This window comes from Rhinoraja longicauda, chromosome 22, assembly GCF_053455715.1.
Source record: "Rhinoraja longicauda isolate Sanriku21f chromosome 22, sRhiLon1.1, whole genome shotgun sequence".
Taxonomy (NCBI): Eukaryota; Metazoa; Chordata; class Chondrichthyes; order Rajiformes; family Arhynchobatidae; genus Rhinoraja; species Rhinoraja longicauda.
This window is the reverse complement of record NC_135974.1, coordinates 7242795-7268831: the sequence shown is the minus strand read 5'-3', so window position 1 is coordinate 7268831 and position 26037 is coordinate 7242795.

Genomic DNA, 26037 nt, shown 5'->3' with positions numbered 1-26037 from the left:
TAGCCCTTGGGTCAGAGAGAGTGGGCAGGGAATGGTGTGGGAATCTGCAGGGATCAGCGTAAGCAGGTCATGGAGCATAAAGTCATATAAAAATTAGTATAGACTTTACTTTAGACTTTACAGATACAGCACAGAAACAGGCCCTTCAGCCCACCGAGTCCACACTGACCAGCGATCACCCCGTACACTAACACTATCTTACATACTAAGGATAACTTATAATATACAGAAGCCAACTAACCTACAAATCTGTATGTCTTTGGAGTGTGAGAGGAAACTGGAGCACTTGGAAAAAACCCATGTGGTCAAAGGGAGAACGTACAAGTTCCGTACAGACAGCACCCGTAGTCAGGATCAAATCCAGGTGTTTGGCGCTGTAAGGCAGCAACTCTAACGCTACACAAATGTGCTGTGGCAACAGGCCCTTTGGCCCAACTCATCCATGCGGACTAGGGTCTAACATCCCCAACTAACATCTTTACCCGCATTTGGCCTGTACCCTTCTAAACCTTGCCTATCCATGTACCTGTGATGAAGGATGAAATGGGGCAGAAAGGAAAAAAATGCTGACAATACAACAAAATGGATTCTTTCACCACCTCAGGGTGCTCCACATAACTAGAGTTGGTAAGGAAGAGCAGTGTCTGTGGAGATGGAGGAACACACAGTCAGTTGGTGCACAGCAAGGTTCCGCAGACAGCAATGAGAGATGCACTCAGGTAGTTTTCTTCAGTGTTGTTGGTTTAAACAAACTTGAGCAATCAGAGGTAGGACTAAGTGACCGTTCACACCTAGTGCCTTGGTTTAAAGATTGATTCCAGTGCTGGTTGCTCTGGCACTCCTCCTTAGTGATATGGCACTGGATGTCTGCTGAGATAACCAGCAAACCCCTCTGGGGGGGCTCCAGCCTGAGGCCGCTGACCTGAGAAAGGTGCTGCTGGAGTTACTGCAGACTCTGAGCGAGACAGGAACAGCAGCTGCAGCTGCAGGGACGGATAGAAAACACAGAGGTGCTGCAGGTAGAAAGGATGTGCTTTCAGTGTGGAGATTTGAAGAGACATTGTCGACTTTGTGCAGGATGTGAATCCAAGGTTCCAGCTAGTTCAGGCCCAGGGACCACGCCATGGCCACTTGCCCACTGGCCCCTGCTCTAGCGCAGCTGGCAATGATCTCACTGTCTCTGGTAGGGGTGCTAACTATCTCACTCCCACGTACGGGACAAGGTGACATCATCTAGCCAGCGGCCACATGCTCCCGCTCTACCAATGATGGCCGCCCGGGCCGGGAGGCAGGTTGCTATGCTGTCCGGACCTACACTGTCTGGACCTACAGCATCCGGGCCTACAGCGTCTGGGCCAACAGTGCCCCCCCAGGCCTGATATGGGACAGGGGCGGTCCCGTACGGGACAAACCAATTTAGCCCAAAATACAGGATGTCCCGGCTAATACGGGACAGTTGGCAACCCTAGTCTCTGGAGACCAGGTTCCTGGTAATTTTCAGATGTTAGCGTATGCTCCCAGTTCACTTCAGAAACGTGAAGATGTTCCCACGTTCCTGGGGAAAGGCTTCTGAACAGGGAGTTTGCTGCTGTAAGCCGATCCGTACGAAACCCTGCCGTTAATTTGGCTCCACAGAACACAGCTGATGGGAGGGGTGCGGAGGTTTTGAAAACAACCCTGCCCCCCTGGGCTGCCTCCCACATCCCATCCTGGATTGAAATCATCATTGAAGATCAAAAATGGCTGCAGATGTTAGCAATTAGAATAAAAGCAGGAAGAACTGAAAATAGTTAGCAGGTTGGGCAGCATCAGTGGAGGGAGAAACAGAGGGGACGCTGTAGTTCAGGGACGCTTTATTCAGGGATTATTGACCAGAGATGTTAACCTTGTTTCTCTATCGACAGATGCTGCCTGTCCTGTTGAGTTTGTCTCTCCCAGCCCAAAGGAAACCAGATGTCAACTTCTCTACATCGGCGAGACCAAACGCGATCGTTTCGCTCAACACCTTCGCTCAGTCAGCCTTAACCAACCTGATCTCCCGGTGGCTGAGCACTTCAACTCCCCCTCCCATTCCCAGTCTGATCTTTCCGTCATGGGCCTCCTCCAGTGTCATAGTGAGGCCCACCGGAAATTGGAGGAACAGCACCTCATATTTCGCTTGGGCAGCTTACAGACCAGCGGTATGAACATTGACTTCTCTAACTTTAAATAGTTCCTCTGTCCCTCTCTTCCCCTACTCCTTCCCAGTTCTCCCACTGCCTTCCTGTCTCCACCTACATCCTTTCTTTGTCCCGCCCCCCTGACATCAGTCTGAAGAAGGGTCTCGACCCGAAACGTCACCCATTCTTTCTCTCCAAGATGCTGCCTGACCTGCTGAGTTACTCCAGCATTTTGTGATACCTTTGAATTAAAAAGTGACATCATTGTTGGGTGGGGTAGGGTGGTCAGCACCATGAAAGGATAGGATGAAGGGAGGTGGGGGAGAGACATACCCAGCACAGAAATAAATCCTTCAGTACATTGAATCCATACTGACCATCAGCCAGCCACTTACACTAACCCAACACTGATCCCGTTTTACACCAGCCACATTCTCATCAACTCCTCCTAACGTCTAACATCAACCTTCCAAACCTCATATCTTTGGGATGTGGGAGGGAACCATAGTTCCCAGGGAAGCCTTGCATGGAAACCCTGGGTCCTGCAAACTCCACACAGACACCCGACCGAGGTGGGGATCGAACCCAGGGAGCCATGAGGCTGTGGGACCGGCTGTGCCACTGTACTGCAGAAGGTATGTGGGGAATGTTCAGCACCTTGAGTGGAGGGTGGGGGAAAGAGTGACCACGTGGATGAATCTGACGTGTGGCAACAGTAACATGCCATTCAATCCTTCGAGTTTGTCAAGAGCAAAATAGGCCAGACATTGCCTCAAGCTGGTTCTGTGCTCAATTAGATTCTGTTTGATTTATGTCTTATTTATTTCTAAATTGCAATCACATAAATATTTCAAAAATATTGAGCTAGTAAATCACTTGGTCATGCATGACGCAAGATACCTCTTGCAAAGTAGCTCACTTGGAAACGATGGTTTAGAGTCCAGGATGCACGGAGACACAGCGGTAGAGTTGCTGCCTTACTGTGCTTGCAGCACCGGAGACCCAGGTTCGATCCCGACTATGGGTGCTGAATGTATGGGGTTTGTATGTTCTCCCCGTGACCGGATGGTTTTTCTCTGGGTGCTCCGGTTTCCTCCCATACTCCAAAGACGTACAGATTTGCAGGTTAATTGCCTTGGTATACGTGTACATTGTCCCTAGTATATGTAGGAGAGGGTTAATGTTGGGATGATCGCTGTTCGGCGCGATCTCGATGGGCCGAAGGGCCTGTTTCTGCACTGTATCCCTAAACTAAACTTACTGTAAACTAAATGCAGTTTGTAGGCCATGCAGAGATAGGTAACAGGAGTGGGGTAGCAGCTTACAATGAGGTGATACTGGGTTAAGTGAATGGACAAAGCCTCTCTGTGGATGTCAGTGTGGGCTGAGAGAGGATAGAACAGAGTATGAAATAATGAGTGGTTAAATTTGGAGGTCGTGTAGCCAGGGAACCCTTGCCGTCACCCTCAATCCCCCTGCTCTCATTCCAAGCTTCTGGTCAAAACCAGAGGAAATGTTTTCACTCCATCACATCTACCCTTTAATCATCTTAAAGATCACTTAATTTGTTGCAATCTGTGGTATAAAAGACCAGTCTAGCTATCCTATCCTCAGGGATTAACACTTTAGGCCCAGCATGAAATGCAAGCTCTTAAAGGGGAACTGGAAAGTAGATTTCAGATGCCTAATATGCTTTTTCTGATATCAGGAACACATACATCTGGCTGCTGTTCATTGCTCAGCATTCAACATAACAATCACCTTCACACATCAACAAGCTCCAAGACCCAGGGCTCTGTACTTCCCTTTACAATTGAACCTGTAACTTCCTCATCGGCAAACCTCAATCAGCGCAAATCGATAACAACATCTCCTCACTGACCATCAACACAAGTGAACCTCGAAGCTGTGTTCAGCCCCCTGCTTTACACTCGACACCCTTGACTGTATGGCTCAGCACAGTTCCTATGCCATTTATAAATTCACCGACGATGCCACTGGGGTTGGTCAAAGCAAGGGTCATGATGACACAGTGTACAAGAAGGAGATGAAATGTAATAAATAGGAACTGCAGAGGCTGGTTTATACCAAAGATAGACATAAAATGCTGGAGTAACTCAGCGTGTCAAGCAGCATATCTGAAGAAAATGGATGGGTGACGTTTCGTGTCAGGACCCTTGGACATGAAGGGTCCCAAACCGAAACGCAAACTATCCATTTTCTCCAGGAAAGAGATCGTTTGGGCAGCACAGCCTCACAGTGCCAGAAACCCGCAGACGATTCTGATTTTGGATGTTGTCTGTGTGGACACAGAATGCTGGAGTAACTCAGTGGGACAGGCAGCATCTCTGGAGAGAAGGAATGGGTGACGTTTCGGGTCGAGACCCTTCTTCAGCCTGTGTGTCTGTGTGGAGTTTGTACACTCTCCCTGTGACCACATGGGGTTCCTCTGGTTTCTACCCACCACCCAAACACATGCGAGTTTGTAGGTTAATTAGCTTCTGTAAATTGTCGCTTGTGTGGAGGGAGTGGGTGAGAAAGTGGGATAACTTTGAAATGGGTGAACAATGGTTGGCAATGGACTCAGTGGGCCTGTTTCAGTGCTGTATATCTAAATCTGGTTGTTTTGAGTGCTTACACAATGTCGTGAGACAAATGAGAATTTCAATTTACTTAAACTTTATTTAAGCTTTAAGTAACTCATTTCAGTAATACATATCTTCGAAACGCCTGGAAATTATCACTAATTCCACAGGCCTCGCCCGCCCGAGAATCCCGCGCATGCGCACATTCCCGCGCATGCGCACACATGCGCACACTTCATTCTCCCCTCCTATTTATAAGTGAGACGGTCAGGGGGTTTAGTATGTCTTGATGACCGTCGCAGCACTGGAGCATCAGGAGATAATGGTGTTTCCATAGCTGGTGGTACATATGTTGCTTGGTCATCAACTTCACTCATATTGTTATTTACATTTTCAATTTTAGAATTACTTGTAGAAGTTTTCATAGGGAAAGATGGGAGTGTTGAAGGAAGTTCTCGATTAATATTATCAAGGAGTGATGGAGCTGATGGAGAAGATGGACATGGTGCGAGGTCACGAAGTGAGACAGTTGACTGACGTCCATCCTGATACTTGATAGTTGCATAAGAAGGGTTGACATCAGTCAGTTCAACTTCATCAACAAAGGGCTCATTCTTATTTGATCGGACATACCGACGAAGCAACACAGGCCCAGGGCTAGTCAACCATGATGGCAGAGAAGTACCACTAGAAGAATGCCGTTTGAAGTTAAAGAACCGCTCATGTGGAGTAGTATTGGTAGCGGTTGACAGTAAAGATCTGATGGAGTGTAATGCATCTGGTAGAACACATTCCCACTGCTGATCTGGTATGTCATTTGACTTTAAAGCCAGTTTCACTGCTTTCCAAATGATTCCGTTATACCTCTCAACCTGACCATTTCCAATAGGATGATATGGTGTTGTTTTACTTGTTGCAATTCCTCTATTAGAAAGGTGGTCCTTTAAATCTTTTGACATGAATGAGGTGCCCCTATCAGAATGTATGTAACTTGGAAATCCACAGAATGAAAGCAGTTGATCTAAACATTTGATGACCGTAGCAGCTGACATATTTCGACAAGGAAAGGCAAATGGAAACCTCGAATATTCATCAACTATGGTAAGTATATAAACATTTTGAGAGGAGGATGGTAAAGGCCCTTTGAAGTCAATATTCAAACGTTCCATAGGTTGAGTAGCTTTGATCAATCTTCCTTCTTCAGGACGGAAGAACCTTGGTTTTAATTCAGCACAGATTCTACATGAAGCACATGTCATCTTCACATCTTCTGTAGAGAAAGGTAAGTTTTTGGAACGAACATAATGTAACATACGAGTGACTCCAGGATGACACAGCCCATTGTGAAGATCAGTGAGTGCAGAAGAATGAACAGAGGCACAAAATGCTCGAGTTAAGGTATCCGGAGCAACATTATCCTTACCAGGGCGGTACTCAATTGAATAACTATATGCTGATAATTCAATCCTCCATTTATGAATTTTACTGTTTTTAATCTTCGTTTGCTTCCGATTATCTAGCATAAAAGCTACTGAACGCTGATCTGTTATCAAAGTGAAGTGCTGGCGAGCAAGGAAATGACTCCATTTCCTCACTGCTTCAATAATTGCAGTAGCTTCCTTTTCGACGCGTGGGTAATGCAATTCACTACCTTGGAGAGTACGAGACATGAAAGCCGCTGGTCGTCCTCCTTGATTTAATGTTGCTGATACTGCTAAATCAGAGGCATCACATTCAACAACAAAGGGGAGATCCTCATCGATGGCGTGTAATGTCGCAGATTCTAATTGTTTCTTTAAAGAAGTAAAGGCACCAATTGCTGTAGAGTCAAGGGGGAAAGATTTTGCTCTAATCAAAGGTTGAATTTTGTCAGAGAAATTTGGTATTCATTTAGCATAATATACAAACATGCCAAGAACCCTTCGTAGAGAGTTTAATGTAGCTGGAACAGGTATCTCTTGGAGTGGGCGGAGTCTCTCTGGATCAGGCTTGATCGTATCATTTCCAACCTAATAACCAAGAATATTAATTGATGGCACTGATATTATTGACTTAGCCTCATTTAATGTTAGATTTTTAGAATGTACAACTTCTAAAAACCGTTGCACATTTTTGTCATGTTCAGCTTGGTCTTTTCCTGCAATAGTTATATTATCAAGATAAGGGAAAGTATCTCTAAGGTTTTCCAGTTCAACAAGTTTGTCTATCTCTCTCTGAAAAACTGCCACACCATTAGTTACACCAAAAGGAACTCTGCAGTAGTGGTATCATTTTCCATTTGCTTCAAACGCAGTGTATTTCTTTTTGGATTCTTTCAAAGGAATTTGGTAGTAAGCACTTTTTAGGTCAAAAGTAGAGAATACCTTATACTTAGCTAATGTATTGATAATATCATCTGTACGAGGTAATGGATATGCATCAAGCTCCGTGAACTGGTTTATAGTTTGAGAGTAATCAATGCAGAGTCTCTTTCTATGTCTCTCCAAGGGGTCCTTAACCACAACAACTTGTGCCCTCCAAGGGGAAGAGCTGGGCTCCATGATACCTTCTCGTAAAAGATTAGTTACCTCTGTGTTGATAAAGTCTTTGTCATCCTTACTAAAATGTCTTGATTTTGTAGCAATTGGCTTGCACTTAAAGGATAAATTAGTGAATAATGAAGGACATTCAACAGATGCAGCAGAAAAAACACACAATACTGGTGGCTTTGACAATACAAGATCAGGCATAGTTCCTTCATACATTATTTGAAGTGATCTGTGCTGCTTCTGAAAATCCTGACCTAGAATTATATCGCTACACAAATTTTCCAAAATACCAAGACACACAGATTTATAACTAGTTTTGTTCAGAATAAAGTCTACAATACAAGATCCAATAATTTGAGTATTGAGAGATGTCAGAGCCATCGAGATTTCTCTATTTGAAGGAATTATAGTTAGATTTAGTCGAGACACAACTTGTTCACTTATAAAACTTTCTGAACTGCCAGAATCAAGTAGTACATTAAGTGTATGGCCATTGATGGATACCGTTGTAACTGCATGAGACAAGCTCTGAGGAAATGCAGCTGTAATTGCACATAAAGGAGGCACAAACATGGCAGCAGTCACACTTTTAGTAGTTGCTTTGGCCTTGCATACTCTAGAATAATGTCCCTTCTTGCCACAACTATTACAAGTTGCCTCTCGAGCAGGACATCTCTCTCTATTATGAATATTACCCCCGCAAAACTAACACTTCCTTTTTGGATAAGTATATGCTGCAGCAAGGGCACATTTATCAGTAGAAATTGTTTCAGCTTGCTCCATATTAGTACTTGGGTGAGATTCTTTTGTAGTAGTTGCAGCAGAATACACATTAGATGAGCCATAAGCATCTGAATCTCTCTGAGCCAAGTCTAATGAGTAAGCTTGATTGTAAGCTGACTGTAAATCCAAGGTTTTGCTTTCTAATAGTTTCTGTCGTATTAAAGGCGATGCCAAACCATTGATAAACGAGTCTCGAATAAGTTCCTGTTGATATTGATCAGCTGTAACTGCTTTGAAGGCACAGTCTTTACTAAGTCTTTGAAGTTCTTGTAAAAACTCATCAAGTGACACCAGGTTTTTGTTTACGAGTAGCAAGGAGGTGTCGAGCAAATATTACATTGGGTGTCTTGACGAAGAGTCTGCTTAGTACATCAATAGCAGAATCATAAGTTGTACATTCCTCTATGTAATCATATACATCATGAGAGACAGAGCTTATTAATGTCCTGAATTTGTCTGGTGCATTGTCACCACACTCATCAAAGAAGTTATTTAGTGTACGAAGCCAGTGCTTCCATACCTTTGCTGCAGTAGGTGAGTTGGGATCCAGATCCAAGCGTTGTGGTTTCAATAGTTTCTCCATCTCGACGTCACACTGCTTAACTTCTGATATTGAGTTACTTAAATTGTCGTGAGACAAATGAGAATTCCAATTTACTTAAACTTTATTTAAGCTTTAAGTAACTCATTTCAGTAATACATATCTTCGAAACGCCTGGAAATTATCACTGATTCCACAGGCCTCGCCCGCCCGAGAATCCCGCGCATGCGCACATTCCCGCACATGCGCACACATGCGCACACTTCACACAATAACGACCTCTAACACATCATCAGCAATGCTGGACGGGATGGTAGCGCAGCGGTAGAGTTACAGCGCTGGAGACCCGGGGCCGATCTGGACTACGGGTGCTGCCTGTACGGAATTTGTACGTTCTCCCGTGACCGTGTGGGTTTTCTCCAAGATCTTCGGTTTCCTCCCACATTCCAAAGGCATACAGGTTTGTAGGTTAATTGGCTTGATATAAGTGTAAATTGTCCCTAGTGTGTGTAGATACGATAGTATTAATATGCGGAGATCGCTGAACAGTGCGGACACGGTGGGCCAAAGGGCCTATTTCTGCACTGTATCTCTAAAACGAAAAAAAACTAAAACTAGAAACAAAGCAAAGACATTTTTCATTCATGTGTCGACAGTGAAGAGAGTTAACTATTTCAGATACCTGGCTGTGAACATCTCTGATGACCTATCCTGGGCCCAGCACAGAGATGCATTCACAAAGAACGCGTGACAGCACCTCTATTTTCATAGAAGTTTAAAGAGATCCAGCATGTCACCAAATACTGTACTTTAACAAACTTCAAGAGATGTATAAAGTATTCTGACTGCTGGCAAGAATGAAGAGGCTGCAGAGAATGGTGGACTCTGCCCAGTCCTTCATGGGCATAGCTCTCCCAACCACTAAAACTACATGAAGTGCTGCATTAAGAAGCGGCATCCATCATCAAGGATCCACATCATTTGAGGTAGACCCTCATGTGCAGGAGGTATTGAAGCATGGTTTCACAACATCAAGTTTTGGAACAGCTAATTTCCTGGTTTTTGAACCGACCTGTGCAGTCCTAACCCTACCTGGGCGACGGAACACTGTGGACCTCCTCTTGCACTAACATGGACGTGTTTTCCAATTGTGTTTTTGCCCTAATAACCTGTTTTTTTTGCAGTCTTATTTTCTTTCTGTTTTCTTGTCAAATTTTTAATTGCAGCTATACCTCACTTGCGTATATAACAATAAAAACTTGACTTGAATTGACTTGAAACCAGGAATGTGTGACTAACTACTTCAACTTCTGAAACCTGTTTGCTTGTCAAGATGGTTATTCAGGTTAGAATTTATTATTCACCCGAAAGTTTGTATATTCTTCAACAACTTGCCAATGATGTTTATGTCAGCTACTGTAAACGCACGCAACAAAAAGAAAAGGATTCCTTAATATGTGTGTGTTTCTCTGTGGCAGCTGCTGTTGTAATATTTCAGCAGTGCGGGATCATGCAATCAGTGTCTGAAATCAAAATAAAATAATACATTACAATTCTTTGGAAATGTTACTCTAACATCAGTGACGTCGTGTTTTATCTGAACAACTATTGAAGTGCCTTTAACTCAAATAGTTTCAACCAGTTTGGTTGAACCTGCCCTTTGCCTCAGTCCAATATTGAAGAGTTATTCATGAGTGAACAAAAGGTGCAACAAAAACTCCTGCTGTTTATTCCAGTCAGTAGCCCTTAGGCCTAAAGGGCCTGTCCCACTTTAGGCGATTTTAAGGCAACTGCCGGCGACTGTCAAAGCCGTAGCAGATCGCCGAACTTTTCTTTTACCCGACGACAATGACCACGACAATGCCAAGTCAGGTCGAGATTACACCGTCTTCGGAAACATCGCGAAATTCCCACTCTGTCAATGCTTCTCCGGCGTCCTAATTTTCGCTGAAATCACTGACAAGTCGGTAAGTACTTGAGAGTTTTGAACTATAACATCTTGCCCGGGTTACTTAAAAACCAAGCATCACTGTAACAAGGCATAAACTGGATTTACTTCCAGTTTACTAATAGCTGTATTAAAAAAAAAGAAGAAAAAAATGGTTAAGTGGATTTTTTTGAAAAGTGTGTGGGCATTCTTTGAAAATGTACAGGAGATGCATATCTGGCTTCTGGGTTGCATATCTGGGTTGGGAGCCCACTTTAAATGTAATGGCTGATGGCCATAAACATCGCAAAATTCCCACACTTACCTGACTGTCAAACTGTCGCCTCCAATCTACCTGTCAAATCTCCTGACAGTAAATAAATTGGTTAAACACAAGCATTTTATGGTATTTTGAAATGACTTTACTTATTTTAATATAATGTGGTTCTAAATGCATCTAAGAGAACCTAGCAAACCAGGGGACAGCAGGCGACAGTGCACGCAATAAGCAACGATAGCAAGCCGGCTGTCGCCAAGAAATTTCACTCCGAATGATTTCTCAGCGAAGCGCTGAGATCCACTACGAATCTTGGAAGACTCCTCACGATCATGCCCGCGACACCCGACGAACTGTTGGCGACAGCCTAGTCACCGGCAGTCGCCTTAAAATCACCTAAAGTGGGACAGGCCCTTAAGGCTATTAATCACAGCAGATCAAAGGCACATGGGTTGACCATATGAAAGATAATACCGTGCACCTTGCCAAAATAAATGACTCTGTAAATTGCTCTGGGTGCTTCTCGAGAGCACTGGTGCTCGGGTGAAATTTTCATCTCTGCGATTAGTAGATTGAGCTGGGTCTAAATGGGAAAAGGACACAAGAAATAGAAGCAGAAATAGATCACTCGGCCCCCTCATGCCTTCTCCCACTACTCAATGTAATCATGCCTGATCTATGTTGGCCTCAACTCCTCTTCAACAGTTCAACAGTTCAACAGAGCTTTATTTGTCATTCGGTACCAAGGTACCGAACGAAATTACATAGCAGTCATACACAAAAAAGAACACAAGACACATGACCCCAACACAAACGTCCATCACAGTGACTCCAAACACCCCCTCACTGTGATGGAGGCAACAAAACTTCCACTCTCTTCCCCACGCCCACGGACAGACAGCTCGTCCCCCACCGACCCGCACAGTCCCCGCAAGGGGATGGAAGACCCCGCGGCCGAGCCGCACCGGGCGCTGAAACATCCCGCTGCCGAGCTGGGTGACGGATGGCCCCGCGACCGAGCTGTGCGCAGCTAAGTCCCGCGGCCGAGCCGCACCGGGCACCGCTAAGTCCAGCGGCCGAGCCGCACCAGCGATGTTAGGCCCCGCGGCCAAGCCGCGCCGTGCGATGTTAGGCCCCGCGGCCGAGCCGCGCCGGGCGATGTTAATTCCAGCGGCCGAGCCGCACCGGGCGATGGAAGGCCCCGCGGCCAAGCCGCACCGGGCGATGTTAAGTCCAGCGGCCGAGCCGCACCAGCGATGTATAGTCCCGCGGCCGAGCCGCGCCGGGCGATGTTGCGCCCCGCGGCCGAGCCGCACCGGGTTCTGTTAAGTCCAGCGGCCGAGCCGCACCGGACGATGTTAAGTCCAGCGGCTGAGCCGCACCGGACGATGTTAAGTCCAGCGGCCGAGCCGCACCAGACGATGTTAAGTCCCGCGGCCGAGCCGCACCGGGCGATGGAAGGCCCCGCGGCCGAGCCGCACCCCGCGCCGTGAGGAAGAGACCTAAAAGAGAAAGGTTTCCCCCACACCCCCCCACCCCCCCACCCACACCACCACCCCCCACACATACACACAAAAAAAAAAAAAAACCATCCCAACACCGACACACAACAAAAAAAAAGGAAAAAAGACGAACAGACTGCTAGCGAGCCGCAGCCGTTAGGCGCCGCCACTTCCGCCACTCTCTTCTGTGTCACATCCACATAACCCTCAATTCCTCAATCTGTGGAAAACGCATCTACCTCCACCTTAAGTACATCTTATGCCTCCTCTGGCATAGAGAATTCCAAATGTTCACCATCTTCAGCAAAATTTCTACACACCTCAGTTTTAAATGACTGACTCCTTGCCTTGTAGTTGTGTACCCTTGGGACTCTTCAACTGGTGAAAACATCACATCGCCTCCCCTACAATGACCCTCAGGATCACTTATGTCGCGATGAGGTCACCCCTCATTTTTCTAAACAGCAAATTGCACCAAAGGGAGTTGATCTGAAATGAGATTGAAAAGGGAAGGTTGCCTGGTGGTTTTCAACACTCTCTGCTGCTCCTGGGCTACTCTGCCTCAGCTGGCAGCCCCATCATTGTCCCCAGGGACTCAGCAATTAGAAGATTCTCAGCTACTCTGACAGCCAACTGACCAGAATCAACCACAGGCTCCAAAGTGTCGTTCCAAATCAAATAAACATTGCCAGGGCAGTTCAGACAGAGGTCTCCTTAATATGTAAGTTCTGTTTAAACAAGATCCCAAAGTAAGGCGCTCCCTGTTCCTGCCACCTCCTCAAATCAGATCCCAGAAGAGTCTCGACCCGAAATGTCACCTATTCCTTTTCTCCAGAGATGCTGCCTGTCCTGCTGAGTTACTCCAGCATTTTGCATCTTTCTTTGGTTTAAACCTGCATCTGCAGTTCCTTCCTACGCATACCTAAGGATTAGGGGTCGAGTTATAGGGATTGTTTGTACAAATCAGCTCTATTCTCTTGCATACAGAAGGTTGGTGAATGAACTGATTGAGGAGCTGATAAAGCTGGAACAGCACAGTGGTGTGAAGGCCGAGGCTCCTTCCTTGGGTGGACAATCAAGAATGAGGAAGATCATCGCAAAAGCCAAGATGCGCCATTCTCCCCAACTCCCAAAGCCCTTTACAAGTGCAACCGGAAGTGCCAATCATCGCAGTCAAATTGAGTTGTGAGGAACCTCAAAGCACTGAACAGTCTTTTCCTGTTCTCAGTCTTCCAGCGTTCAAAACTGCGTTCAGTTTGCACATAGTATTTGCCTGCGAAGGATGGAAAAGTGTGTGGATGTCCTTGTGATTTCCTGCTCCAAGTGGATGAGGTTCTCAGACTCTGGGGCTAGGCAGTCAGCCACCGGCAAAGAAGTTGATGACATTTATAGAAGAGTTTATTTAAGAGCTGTGGGAATCAGGTAGGAGAACACAGTTGAGGTCAACATTCAGGTCAACCAAGGTGAACTCAATGGCTGAGGGCTCGAGGGTTCAGCTGGTTCACTCATGCTCTTGTTTCTAATGCGGTTGGAAGTGAAAGATACTTTGGAAAGGCATTTCAATACGTTAGGAGTACATAAACGTCCGGGGATCTACCATGGTCCCATAGGCAATGCTTTTGTCGTGTATAATGTGGCTTGGTAATGGTGAAGAACTTGCAACTTTAGACGTTACGCCAGGGGAGAAAGTGCAGGGGATCAGATAGCAACTCGACATCTCAGGTTGCTGTTCCAGTCACACTAAATGCGAACATCTAATCACTGAGGTTGGGAATTCTTGTGATGCCAAGGTTGTCTGTCATGCCGTCACTGTGACTGTGCATCTGAAGTCTTTCATTGGTCATGGTGCTTTGGACCTGCTGGGATTGTGAAAGGCACTGTGCAAATACCAAGTGTTGGAGGTGAAGCTCTCAGACAGCCCTGGATGGAGCCAGGCACTGAGTGCACCATTTATCCCCACGGCAACTTCAGTTTCCCCGTCATAGATGTTCCCTTTTGCCCTTTCCATCCTTCCTCCCCCCCTCTCCGCAACTTAAAATTAACTCGTTTTTCCTTCTTTTCCATTTCTGATGAAGTTTTTTCAACTTGAAACGTTAACTCTGTTTCTCTTTCCACAGGAGCTGCCCGACCTGCCAACAGTTTACACCACTTTCTGCTTTTGTTTCAGATTTCCAGCCACTGCAGTGTTTTTAATTTTATTTACTGACAGATAAAAGCCTTCCTGTGTCTGGTCTGCAGTAGCAAATAACTAGAGAAGCAAGATATCAGATGCTATGCTGAAGTGATCTGCCTAATTGTCAGTGCAGTGAAGGGAGGATCTGCTTAGCACCTCAGCACTGTGGTCAGGCTAATTGGATGCAACACCACCTGAATATTAATTTCAGCAAACATTTTGATCATTTTAGCATTTACCTAAAATAAGCACCTCAGGATCAGCCTGGAGTTTTCACAATTGCAATCAGCAGATACCTCTTTGCAGCTTTTGAAAGATACAATGGTTTAACATTGAAAATCAACATTGGTTTAACTTCGAAATAGATTTTCTCATAATGAACAGAGAGCGGAAAAGAACAAGGGTGAGTTCAGTTGCAGAGGATTGATAGTTCTGGGCACGGACAAATTAAATGTTAGAACAGCTTGTACTGGAGCCTACCAGGGAGAAGGCAATTCTGGATTTAGTGTTGTGTAATGATCCTGACCTGATAAGGGGACTAGAGGTAAAAGAGCCATTAGGAGGCAGTGATCACAACATGATAAGTTTTACTCTGCAAATGGAAAGGCAGAAGGGAAAATCGGAAGTGTCAGTATTACAGTATAGCAAAGGGGATTACAGAGGCATGAGGCAGGAGCTGGCCAAAATTGACTGGAAGGAGGCCCTAGCAGGGAAGACGGTAGAACAGCAATGGCAGGTATTCCTGGGAATAATGCAGAGGTTGCAGGATCAATTTATCCCAAAGAGGCGGAAAGACTCTAAGGGGAGTAAGAGACACCTGTGGCTGACAAGGGAAGTCAAGGACAGCATAAAAATTAAGGAGAGGAAGTATAACATAGCAAAGAAGAGTGGGAAGACAGAGGATTGGGACTCTTTTAAAGAGCAACAAAAGTTAACTAAAAAGGCAATACGGGGAGAAAAGATGAGGTACGAGGGTAAACTAGCCAATAATATAAAGGAGGATAGCAAAAGTTTTTTTAGGTACGTGAAGAGGAAAAAAATAGTCAAGGCAAATGTGGGTCCCTTGAAGACAGAAGCAGGGGAATTTATTATGGGGAACAAAGAAATGGCAGACGAGTTAAACCGTTACTTTGGATCTGTGTTTACTGAGGAAGATACAAACAATCTCCCAAATGTTCTAGGGGCCGGAGAACCTAGGGTGATGGAGGAACTGAAGGATATCCACATTAGGCAGGAAATGGTTTTGGGTAGACTGATGGGACTGAAGGCTGATAAATCCCCAGGGCCTGATGGTCTGCATCCCAGGGTACTTAAGGAGGTGGCTCTAGAAATAGTGGAAGCATTGGAGATCATTTTTCAATGTTCTATAGATTCAGGATCAGTTCCTGTGGATTGGAGGATAGCAAATGTTATCCCACTTTTTAAGAAAGGAGGGAGAGAGAAAATGGGTAATTATAGACCAGTTAGTCTGACATCAGTGGTGGGGAAGATGCTGGAGTCAATTATAAAAGACGAAATTGCTGAGCATTTGGATAGCAGTAACAAGATCATTCCGAGTCAGCATGGATTTACGAAGGGGAAATCATGCTTGACAAATCTACTGGAATTTTTTGAGGATGTAACTAGGAAAATTGACAGGGGAGAGTCAGTGGATGTGGTGTACCTCGACTTTCAGAAAGCCTTCGACAAGGTCCCACATAGGAGATTAGTGGGCAAAATTAGAGCACATGGTATTGGGGGTAGGGTACTGACATGGATAGAAAATTGGTTGACAGACAGAAAGCAAAGAGTGGGGATAAATGGGTCCCTTTCGGAATGGCAGGCAGTGACCAGTGGGGTACCGCAAGGTTCGGTGCTGGGACCCCAGCTATTTACGATATACATTAATGACTTAGATGAAGGGATTAAAAGTACCATTAGCAAATTTGCAGATGATACTAAGCTGGGGGGTATTGTGAATTGTGAAGAAGATGCAATAAGGCTGCAGGGTGACTTGGACAGGTTGTGTGAGTGGGCGGATACATGGCAGATGCAGTTTAATGTAGATAAGTGTGAGGTTATTCACTTTGGAAGTAAGAATAGAAAGGCAGATTATTAACTGAATGGTGTCAAGTTAGGAAGAGGGGATGTTCAACGAGATCTGGGTGTCCTAGTGCATCAGTCACTGAAAGGAAGCATGCAGGTACAGCAGGCAGTGAAGAAAGCCAATGGAATGTTGGCCTTCATAACAAGGGGAGTTCAGTATAGGAGCAAAGAGGTCGTTCTACAGTTGTACCGGGCCCTGGTGAGACCGCACCTGGAGTACTGTGTACAGTTTTGGTCTCCAAATTTGAGGAAGGATATTCTTGCTATTGAGGGCGTGCAGCGTAGGTTCACTAGGTTAATTCCCGGAATGGCGGGACTGTCGTATGTTGAAAGGCTGGAGCAATTAGGCTTGTATACACTGGAATTTAGAAGGATGAGGGGGGATCTTATTGAAACATATAAGATAATTAGGGGATTGGACACATTAGAGGCAGGAAACATGTTCCCAATGTTGGGGGAGTCCAGAACAAGGGGCCACAGTTTAAGAATAAGGGGTAGGCCATTTAGAACGGAGATGAGGAAGAACTTTTTCAGTCAAAGAGTGGTGAAGGTGTGGAATTCTCTGCCTCAGAAGGCAGTGGAGGCCAGTTCGTTGGATGCTTTCAAGAGAGAGCTGGATAGAGCTCTTAAGGATAGCGGAGTGAGGGGGTATGGGGAGAAGGCAGGAACGGGGTACTGATTGAGAGTGATCAGCCATGATCGCATTGAATGGCGGTGCTGGCTCGAAGGGCTGAATGGCCTACTCCTGCACCTATTGTCTATTGTCTATTATCTATTGTCTATTGTGAGTCATTTTCACTTTTAGCAATACAGTATTGAGCATCAAAAAGGACATTGATTTAGGGTGAGAGGAAGGAGGTAAGTTCTTTCACACCGAGAGGTTAATACTTGTAATGTGTTGCCTTAGGAGGTGTTCTAATCAAATACAATCACTATGTTTAAGAGAGACACTTAATTAGAAAAGGTATAGAAAATAATGCTCCTAATACAGGCAAAGGGGTTTAGTCTAGATGGGAGACATAGTGGGTCAAAGAGTCTATTTCTCTGTTGTGCTGTATGCGATGTATGATGCTTTGGCAAACAATGGTAAATCTGCAGCCTATGTCCTTTGTGTTACTAATCCAGTAACTAGACTACTGTGTCACCACTGTATCGAACCCTACTTACTAACTATGAGACAGAAGAAGACGATTGGATTCATACCAGCTCCTAGCAAAGCAATCCCATCAATACCACTCACACTCCACTGTTTCTCTGCATCCCTCCATGTATTTTCCCGCACACGGCACCCACCTACACAGGGGGCAATCCACAGTCACTAACCTGCCTGCTTATCTTTGGGATAAGTGTCACAGGGAGAATGTACAAACTCCACACGGAAGGCCCCTGAAATCAGAATTGAATCCGGGTCACTGAACCTGGTCTAGCTGCTGAACCACTGTGCTGCCTAAACCATCCCATCAAATGCTCAGAGGCCACAGGGAGCTCTGGTTAGATACAGAAGAAATCATTGTTCTGTCAAATTCGTTTAGATCTAGCACCGCTTGAATTAAATACAGTACAGGTCAAAGCTTCTCTCAGCCTGTCCCTTCAAGCAAAATCAGACCTTCTTGCGTACACAGCCTTGAGAAGATGGTGTTAACGAACTTCCAAAATTAAAATGATTATTACATTCTTAAGTAAATGCATATTTGAGACACTTAATGAATTCACAGCTGGAATTCACAAATTTCAAACCTGTCAGATCTGATTAGTATTTGCACCTCTCTGCAGTTCCATCCGTTTATTCCTTGCATTCTGCATTGGCTTTCACATGTGCTTGCCTGTCGGGAATCATCAACAAATGCCGCTGGACGTCTTGTTCGTGTGCGATGCACTGCATTCCGGCTGGAGGGAGGGGGTCTCTTCCACAAGCTCCTCAATGCATCCCTGTGATATCCCCACAGCTCAACGTCAGGGGTTGAGATGAGAACAAATATCTTTACCCCGAGATAGTGAATTTTTGGAATACTCTGTACGGAGGGCGAGAGGGATGTGGACACTGAATATATTCAAGAAACAGATCAACACACCTCATGATATAAGGAGGGCAAAGGATATGCGATTAGTGCAGGAAAGTGAGGCAGAAATGGAAGATCAGCCAGGATAGTATTGAATGGTGAGGACGGCATGAGGGTCCGAATGGCCTACACCTGCTTCTTTTTAATCTCTAGAGCTACAGCATGGAAACAGGCCCTTTGCCCTACCAACTGTTCCTGACCAGTTCACATTAGTTCCATGTTATCCTACTCCCTACACACCAGGGGCAATTTACAGAGGCCAATTAACCTACGAAACTGCACAGCTTTGGGAAGTGGGAGGAAACCAGAGGTCACAGTGCGAACGTGCAAACTCCACACACACAGCACCCGAGATCAGGATCGAACCCGGGTCTCCCGCGCTGTGAGGCAGCAGCACTACCGACTGTGCCACTGTGCTGCTCTTGATGTTATGTGAATGGCCACAGGATAGACTGGTGGGGGAGGGGACAACTGTTTGAGCACATGAAGGAGAAGGGAGGCTTAGTACAACATGAATGGACATTCCTGGCTGGACAAGCCTGGGAATGGTCTGTGCAAGTCCGTGGAGAGCAGAGTCGAAGCATTGGTGACTGCCATCAGCCAAGCAACTGGCAAGCAATGGTTCCACCATGTCCAATTTGTTACATGCCATCTTGGACTCCATCAGGAAGCTATTCAATCTTCGAGGGAATTTAGTGAAGCTAATCTATATGTATAGATAAAAGAGACTGCAGATGTTGGAATGTTGAGCAGAAAGCAATCTACTGCAGGAACTCAACGGGTCAGGCAGGGAAATGGACATTCAACGTTTCGGGTGTAGAGGAAGGATCTCGACCTGAAACACTGACTGCCCATTTCCCTCCACCACAGCTACCTGACTCACTGAGTTCCTCGGACAGTCTATACATGTGCTTTGCTTCCATAAGTGTATTGGATTGTGATCAGCAGTGTCTCCTTGCTTCTCAGTATCTCCTCCACCTCTAACTTAGGGGCACTGAGACCACCATCAGGTTCATTCGTCCAGTCCACATCGGAGCAGACCAGGGTTTACATCTGGAAGCTGCGTAGCGCAAACAACCCATTTTCCCCTGACCAATAAAGGCTGAGGTGAGCTGCAGCAGAAATCTGGGTTAGTGCGATTTCGTAAAGCCTAAATATAACTGATTGGGTTAGAGGGTTAATGATCATTGAGAAGAATCTCCATTGTTCATTGTTATCTAAATATAACACACAGGAAATTGGCAAGTGTTCAAAGGGCCAATCTAATCTTTTTATATAAAACCTTTGCTTACCATCTGACGCTCAGAGGCAGTATGAACATCATTGCAGGCTCATAAAAGAACCCTCAATCACAACTCACAATGTGCTGAGATTTCACCTTCATCAATGAATTATACAGTTGACTAAAATAAAGTTCTAATGTTCACACTTCAACATCCTGTTATCTGGATAGAAGCCCACATTTGGAGTTCAAACCAAATGTGGGAAGACCATGATCAATCTGGCTACAGCTATAGACTACCCCAATAGCAGGAGGGTTAATAGGTTTAGGGAAAGTATTCCAAGAACTGATAATGGAATAGTTGATTGCAAGTCTCGAAATGCATTGCAAAACACACAAGTTCTCTGCTGCTGCAAGCTAAAGAAGCTTTTGGAATGAAAAAGATAGTCTGGAAGCAAACTAGACATAGGAAGGCATAAAATTGACAATCCCAAGCCCCAAATTGGTGCTAATATTTCAGGACTATATGCAAAAGTGGGATAACATAAAATTAGTGTGAATGGGTGATCGATGGTTGGCATGAATTTGGTGGGTTGAAGGGCCTGTTTCCTTGCTGTATCTTTCAATCAATCAAAAAACTCAATCCAGGGATTAGAGCTATCAGTGCAGTGCTGAGGCAGAGGTGCATTTTCAAAGCTGCTGCAATGTGAATGAAATGTTGATCTGGGCCCTCTTCATCCCTCATAGTATGCCACAGCAACATCTTTGGGAAAGCTGGGGAGATCTCCCCAACATCTCAATCAATTACCAAATCCATTAAGATAGACAATATTGACACTTACCACAATGAAATTGTCTGAAGAAGGGTCTCGACCTGAAACATCACCCGTTCCTTCTCTCCAAGATGCTGCCTGACCTGCTGAGTTACTCCAGCATTTTTGATACAATGAAATTTGTGGTACCTTGAGGTGTACAATTTGGACTACTTTGCTTTGCATTGTTGGTACCTTCACACCTACACTTCAAATGTGCCTAACACAAGCAATTACACTTCAAAAGTGCCTTAAATGCAAAAAGAAACTGCAGACACTAACTGCTGTGGAGACCAAGTCTTTGGGGATTTTTAAAGCAGTGATTAATAGGTTTTTTATTCGTAAGGGCGTCAAAGGATATGTGGAGAAGGCAGGAGAATGGGATTGAGAGTGAAATTAGATCAGCCATGATCGAATGGCACAGCAGGCTCGATGAGCCGAATGGCCTAATTTTGCTCCTATGTCTTATGGTATCACCACTGACAGATAACATGTCAGCAAAAGAGTTATAGGTCTAACGGCACAATTAGCTCAATAATTATATCTGTTCTCTTTCTATATCACTGGCCTGAATAGGCTTGTCAGTTCCCAAGACCAGGATCTGCAGCAGGCTCTCTAATGCTTCATTTTGAGTTCTTGAAAAATCCATTGGACAGTCCCTGGACAAAGTCGAGGGAGGAGGTATAGTGACAGGTCTTGCATTTTCTGCGGTGGCAGTGGAATGTACCTGGGGAGGGGGTGGTTTGGGTGGGAAGGGATGAGTTAACCAGGGAGTTGCAGAGGGAACGGTCTCCGTGGAAGGCGGAAAGGGAGATGGGAAAATGTGGCTAGTGGTGGGATCCCGTTGGAGGTGGCGGAAATTTTGGAGGATTATGTGTTTAATGTGACGGCTGATGGGGTGGAAGGTTTACGGACTAGGGGGACTCTGTCTCTGTTACAACTAGGGGGGAGGGGGAGCAAGGGCGGGCTCCCTGACTGATGAAGACCAGCATGCCAAAAGCCTTCTTCACTATCCATCTACCTGCAATGCTACTTTCAGTAGTGTATGTACTTGTACTCCATGATCTCCCTGCACTACAGCAATCACCAGGGTTCTATTTTTAGCTTTTTTAAAGTTTCGACATACAGTGTGGAAACAGGCTCTTTGGACACCAAGTCCACACCAACCAGCGATCCCCGCATATTAATACTATCTTACACATAATAGGAACATTTTCTTACATTTATACCAAGTCAATTAAACTACAAACCTGTACATCTTTGGAATGTGGGAGGAAAATGAAGATCTTGGAGAAAGCCCACGCAGGTTGCAGGAGAACGTACAATCTCCGTACAGACAGCACCCTTAGTCAGGATTGAACCTGGGTTTCCAGCGCTGTAAGGCAGTAGATCTGCTGCTATGCCACTATGCCACCCCATAGCAATGGGGCCCCATCGCGATACTGTTCACTGTGGAGGTCCTACCTGGTTTGACTTCCAAGAACGCAACACCTCACACTGAATTAAACTCCAAATAGAATGTTACAAATAGAAAGTCTCTAAAATGTCCTTTACATTGATCTCACTAAAGTCTCATCATATGTTGAAGGCCGTAATTGAGAGTACTGCAATTCACTTGATCTGAAATACTGAAAGAGAATAGACAATAGACAATAGGTGCAGGAGGTGGCCATTCGGCCCTTCGAGCCAGCACCGCCATTCAATGTGATCATGGCTGATCATTCTCAATCAGTACCCCGTTCCTGCCTTCTCCCCATACCCCCTGTCTCCGCTATCCTTAAGAGCTCTATCTAGCTCTCTCTTGAATGCATTCAGAGAATTGGCCTCCACTGCCTTCTGAGGCAGAGAATTCCACAGATTCACAACTCTCTGACTGAAAAAGTTTTTCCTCATCTCAGTTCTAAATGGCCTACCCCTTATTCTTAAACTGTGGCCCCTTGTTCTGGACTCCCCCAACATTGGGAACATGTTTCCTGCCTCTAACGTGTCCAACCCCTTAATAATCTTATACGTTTCGATAAGATCCCCTCTCATCCTTCTAGGATACGCCGCGGCGGTGGCCAAAGGTCCTCTGGATGCGTTGCGGAGCCAAATGAAGAAGGACCTAGCTGCCCGCTGTGAAGAAGGACCCGGCGGGGCCGCTGTGAAGAAGGACCTAGCTGCCCGCTGTGAAGAAGGACCTAGCTGCCCGCTGTGAAGAAGGACCCAGTGGGGCCGCTGCCTGTAGGGGTGATGCTCAGAAACTGCCGTGTTCGGCCCCGAAGACCAGAGAGTTGAGGAGGAGGGAGCCGCTGGTGATGACGGACATGAGGAGTGGGCCGGTCGGAGAGGGATCGGGATATTCAAGGCCGGCTGCAGGAGGCACCCCGAGATACAGAGGCAGTCAGGCGAGGATGTGCTCCAGTGCATCGAGCACGTGGACCGTACTTTGGACTTTTGTAAACGGTGCCAATATGTACCAATTCATGCATGTGTGAGCTCTGCGAAAAGAATTTCACTCTGCAGTGCATATGTGACAATAAAGAACCATTGAACTATTGAGACTGTAAAAGAATGTCTCTAATGGTTCATTTTAAAATGAACAATTTTTGTAGAAGGCTTGTCTTCTAATTCCTATCCATGTCTATTTTCTGTTACCTGCAGAATCTCTTCTTATTTTTAGACATGTTGCTATTACTAGCACTTGGGCGGCACAGCGGTAGAGTTGCTGCCTTCCAGCGAATGCAGTGCTGGAGACCCGGGTTTGATCCCAACTACAGGTGCTGTATGTACGGAGTTTGTACGTTCTCCCCGTGACCTGCGTGGGTTTTCTCCGAGATCTTCGGTTTCCTCCCACACTCCAAAGACGTACAGGTATGTAGGTTAATTGGCTTGGTAAATGTAAACATTGTCGCTAGTGGGTGTAGGATAGTGTTAATGTGCGGGGAACGCTGGGCGGCGCGGACCCGGTGGGCCGAAAGGGCCTGTTTCCACGCTGTATCTCTAAACTAAACTAAACATCTTGTCTAAGGTATCACAAAATGCTGGAGTAACTCAGCGGGTCAAGCAGCATCTCAGGAGAGAAGGAATGGGTGACGTTTCGGGTCGAGACCCTTCTTCTTCAGATGTCTCGACCCGAAACGTCACCCATTCGTTCTCTCCTGAGATGCTGCTGCCTGACCCGCTGAGTTACTCCAGCATTTTGTAATACCTTCGATTTGTACCAGCATCTGCAGTTATTTTCCTAAACATCATGTCTGATCAGCTTCGCTCAACATTAGCTTTTTGCTCAACTCCCATACACCTGCAGTTCCTCATAGGTAACTATTTGGAGTACACTGCCTGGTGAGCTGATTGCTGACTCCATGTGGTTTCAAGACGAAGCTAGACTACTTCCTACCAGAGCAGAGGTTGCATCCCTGGAGGTGATCCCTGCACATGGCTTTACCTTGGGAAGGTCCTTTCCCTGAGTTTACAGATCTCGGGTCAATAGACAATAGACAATAGGTGCAGGAGGAGGCCATTCGGCCCTTCGAGCCAGCACCGCCATTCAATGTGATCGTGGCTGATCATTCTCAATCAGTACCCCGTTCCTGCCTTTTCCCCATACCCCCTCACTCCGCTATCCTTAAGAGCTCTATCCAGCTCTCTCTTGAATGCATTCAGAGAATTGGCCTCCACTGCTTTCTGAGGCAGAGAATTCCACAGATTCACAACTCTCTGACTGAAAAGGTTTTTCCTCATCTCAGTTCTAAATGGCCTACCCCTTATACTTAAACTGTGGCCCCTTGTTCTGGACTCCCCCAACATTGGGAACTTGTTTCCGGCCTCTAACGTGTCCAACCCCTTAATAATCTTATACGTTTCGATAAGATCTCCTCTCATCCTTCTAAATTCCAGTGTATACAAGCCTAGTTGCTCCAGTCTTTCAACATATGACAGTCCCGCCATTCCGGGAATTAATCTAGTAAACCTACGCTGCACGCCCTCAATAGCAAGAATATCCTTCCTCAAATTTGGAGACCAAAACTGCACACAGTACTCCAGGTGCGGTCTCACTAGGGCCCTGTACAACCGCAGAAGGACCTCTTTGCTCCTATACTCAAGAGGGTCCCTTCCTCTTGTGCTGCTTCTAACAGGAGGATGCAGCGTGGAAAAGTCCGGGCGGGAAAGCAGAGCAGAGATCCAGCAGGGCTTGGTGACAGGGCAAAGGTATTTGACAAAACAGTCGTCTAGTCGATGTTTGGTCCCATCAACGTATAGGATTCCGCATCGGGAGCTTCAAATCAGATGATAAATGTAAAAATTGTCCCTAGTGGGTGTAGGATAGTGCTAATGTGTGGGATCGCTGGGGTCGGCATGGACCCGGTGGGCCGAAGGGCCTGTTTCCACGCTGTATCTCTAAACATTTCCCTGTAATCCTCAATCAACCTTGTGCTCAGAACTGCAGCCTGACCTTCAAGTCAAGGGTTCGTAAATTCAACCCCAGTGCCAGTGTTTAAACATACTTTCTACACTGACATCGTGTGCAATACGGAGAAACTGCTTCCTTCTCAGAGGTTATATCTTTCTAAAAGACGAGGTCTATTTGCCCATTCAGACCAATACGAGTTTATTTATTATAGAGTTATACAATTTAGCACAGATGGTCTCACAATTTTATACACCATTTAATCCCTGCTTTTCCCCCACAGGCATTTTCAACTATTCACAGGGATTATTGAGTTTCATCTGTTCACAATATTTATCAATAGTTTGGTGCGGTAATATTGGGCATCCTTGTACACCACTCAAAGACTTCAGACTTTAGGGAAACTGCATGGAAACAGGCCCTTCAACACACCAAGTCTGCACCAACCAGGGATCACCATGTACACTAACACTATCCTACACACTCGGGACAATTTGCAATTTTTTAACCAAAGCAAATGAATCCAAAAGCCTGTACGTCTTTGGAGTATGCGAGGAAACCGGAGCTCCCGGAGAAAAACCATCTGGTCACAGGGAAAACGTTCAAACTCCATCCAGACAGCTTCCGTGGTCAGGATGGAAGCTGGGTCTCTGGTGCTGTAAGGCAGCAACTCTACCACTGCGCCTCTGTGCCGCCCTACAAATAATTACACTGCTTTCTCCCCTACCTTGACAAAGTGTCTCGGCTTCTTTAAATCCATTGCTGCCACTTTCTGCATTTTCTCTCTCCGCTGCTCAAAGCAAACATGCAGAAGTAGTGAGATATTAAGGAAGTAAATGGTAGATACAACATAAGGAAGATGGTTTTGATTTCAGGAGCAAGGATGTCTTAAATCAAGGATTCAGGGACTTGGTGAGATCACACCAGGAATGACATATGCAGTCTTGGTCTCCTTACCTAAGAAAAAAATATACTTACAGAGAGCGTGTGCAG